Here is a 3541-nt window from a genome sequence, read left to right on the forward strand (position 1 = left end):
TGATCCCTTGAATATGAATAGATTGTAAAGTCAAATAGGAGCATATAGACAGATAAAGCTCCTTATTGTATGTGCTCTGCACTTTGATAATGGGAGCTAGATTAAGGTGGAAAGCTATTACAATCAAAAGACATTCCCATCATCTACATGAGTACAGAAAATACTCTCTTGCAAGGCAAAACCAACATTATGCTAAACTGATATATATTTTTATCTATAATACATTATCATAAGTAGGAATTATCATGGCATAGCATCTCTCTATATAACTATAATCCACCTAATTATGTTGGAAATCATGTTTGACCAATCAGATAATTTGGCAGAGAGACTCTGGCATCTGTCTACGTTCCCTTCCATATGCTCTCCATTTTGTGAAATGAAGTAAAAAGAGTGGAGGTTTTTTATTTTTTATTTTTTGCAAGGGGAAGTGTTAAAGGGGCACTTCTAAGTCCCAGAGCCAATACCAATTCTTATTTATTGAAATCTTAAATTCATCTAAACACTTTCCCTTTGTCATATCTGAGCAGGTTCTGCTGCTCTATTCATGTCCAGTCTGGTGCAGCAGTGACACGTTAAAGCCATTGTCCCTTTTCTGACTCTTAAAAATTCTGTTTGAGTTTTACCTGTCCCAGAGATAAACACACTGCCATGCATGAATTGTATACAAACCTATTGGTTAAATGCAAATACTCACCCCTGGGAAGTCTGAATGTAGTAAACTCTATTCAGCCTGTCTGATGAGCTTTACCGTAAGTCATGTTTCCAATACCCTTTATTTCGTTTGGATGACTTGTCAATATCACTCTGGACAGTAAAATCAATGGCGTTGTAATTAATCAGTCTCACACATATGTGCGTGTGTCACTGCCTCGATGCACCCTATCCACTTCCACAACTCTCTCTCCTTCCTTCTTGCTCTCAAAGTCTCTTTCGCCCAATCTTCCTGTCACAGACTCGCAGACTTTGATGTACAGTTCAAGTCCACGACAGCTCGGGGCTGCCCCACCATAAAATCTACAGTGGATGCATGTGAGGGCTCTCCCACAGACTTTTTCAAGCTTTTATTCACGCTTTCTGCGAGAAGACTTTGCTTGAGGACATTATCCATAATTCATATGATTGTGTCTTTTGAAATGGGGATGGCAGAAGAAGCCCAGAAGAGTCCAAAAACAAATAAAGAAAACAGACAGCTGGCAAGAGAAAGTCATGGTGTGCATGTAAACTGTAGACAGAGGTTGTTTGCCAGCATGTAGTTGTTGGTCCTACCAACCATGTGATGACATTTCCAGCCATGCTAGCAACATGTCTTTAAAGATGGCAATGCTGGCCGGTCATTCGGTCAGTCCACCACTTTGGTCCATGCTTAAATATCTCAAAAACTATTAGATGGATTGCCATTGCAGACAATGATGGTCCCCAGAGGATGAAGCCTGTGATCCCCTGACTTTTTTTTTTCTAGGCCACCATGAGGTGGACATGTCTGTCTGTCTGTAGTGAAAAGATTACCAATTAGCAAATATTACCAAGCTAACATCAGCCTGTGCTAAGCATCTAGCTCAAATAGAAATCTGGCTTTGTGGTCTTTTTGCTGACACACGTAGTTCTCGACAGAAATAGTGAAAATTATCTGTTGATAGTCATATTGACATCATACCAGCAACACTGCACATTTCAGTACAGTCTACGTCAAAGCATGTAATGTACACACGCTGGTCCACCATGGCAGCGTCACATTTTTGCCACACGTGTGGCAGTGGCTCTTTGTTATTACGCTGTTAAGTTAGCAATAATAAATACGCAATGTCTGCTTACACTTTCAAAGAAAAGCCTGCTGAGGTTGCAGTTTGGTTAGGTTTAGGTGCCAAAACAGCTCGGACAGATTTAAGGAAAAGATGGGTGCCCGGTTAGCTCAGTCGGCAGAGCTGGCGACACATGTACGGAGTTGCTGTAGCGGCCCTGATTTGAATCTGACCTGCGGCCCTTTGCTGCGTGTCATCCCCCTTTCCTGTCTATCTTGGGCTGTCACTATACAATAAAGGCAGTAAAAGGCCCAAAAAAATAACTTAATCATAGGTATGTAATTTAAAATAAGTCAATGTTGATTTTTGATTTCAAACTCAAACAGCTGTCCTTACCCATTTATCCATCCCATATAGTTTTATCTGATTCAACAATGTTATACTTCTGTTTGTAACCAAAAGTGAAAAAAAGATAATAATGTTATAGATTAAATATTGGCCTCAGTTTATAGGGGAATTCAAAGTGCTGGAGGTTTTCCCTCAGTCCTCCTCCAGTGCTCACACACTGCTAGTTAACATGCGAGTGACATCAGTTCTTGATGTTTCAGTTCTTCTGGGTCTCTGTGGACAATATTGTAAAAATATTTTGATTGTATTACATTTCATCCAGAAATAATTGGTTAATTACCGTCACAGCACCTTAGAAAGCATAACATCCCTTCTCGCCTCTTTAGTCTTCAGCAGTCTGTGCTGCTTCTGCCTGAATTGTCTCTGAATCTACTCTGAAACCACTATCAATTGTATTAGTGGTTTTCTTGTTTTTGAATGTGAATACATCATGGCAGATGCTGACTGTTCTTTATGTGTGTCACCCAGGGGGGACTTATGGTGACTGCACTTACAGTGACATCACATGTTTACCCTCCAAACTGATCCCTGCTCCCAAGCACTTCACTACAGTTACACCCGCAGCTGTGGAAGGCACTCCTTTTTAAGGGGAGGGGTATAAATAGGCAACCTGTGGGACATTCTTGCCACTCTCCACCATGAGCAGGAAGCAGTCACCATGCCTGCAGATAGACATCCTGCTCACACAGCTGTTCCTTCTTATGATGATGTCGTGTCAATTCAAGCAATCAAGTCAAGTACATTTTAGTCCAATATTTGAAGTTTTAACTTCGCTGCCACTTTGAAAAGACAGCATGCAGGCTGAGCTCTTGTGTATGATCAGAACAAGAGCTGACAATGTGTTAACTATGTTTTTTTTCTTTTTTTATGTTTCCTTTCTCTGGCATGTTGTCTTTAATTTCGGTTGTAACTCAAGTCTAGTGCACATTCACTGTCTGTGGGTTTAATAGAGAGATTCTATGAGGCCCATGAGGCTTTTTTATGCTATTGAGTGTCTGTATCTCAGGAGTTTAAGTGGCAAACTATTTACTCAAGTACAGTTCTGACATATACGGCTAACTTTACTATTACCTTTTTATGACACTAAAACACCTACTAACTCTCCTATATCCACCAAGGTTTATTGAAGAACATTTACCTGCATGCTTCCATTTTGTTGTATCTCCTGTTATATCTGCACTAGTCACAGTAATTCAAAATATTAGTTTTGGCTGTTACCATGTCCCGGGATGTCAAAGGAAGTTTGACACTGGACAGAAGAAAGCTTAGTCTAGTTTTCCAGTCAGTGTGTGACAGCAAGGAATAGACCAGGATTTATTTATTATTATTTTTATTTATTTATGTTATCCCTCATTTAACCTATTGAGGAGGAGAAAGTTGAGTCAATGATC

Source organism: Morone saxatilis, unplaced genomic scaffold (assembly GCF_004916995.1).
Source record: "Morone saxatilis isolate NCDOM2014 unplaced genomic scaffold, NCSU_SB_2.0 Contig21, whole genome shotgun sequence".
NCBI classification, from domain to species: Eukaryota; Metazoa; Chordata; class Actinopteri; family Moronidae; genus Morone; species Morone saxatilis.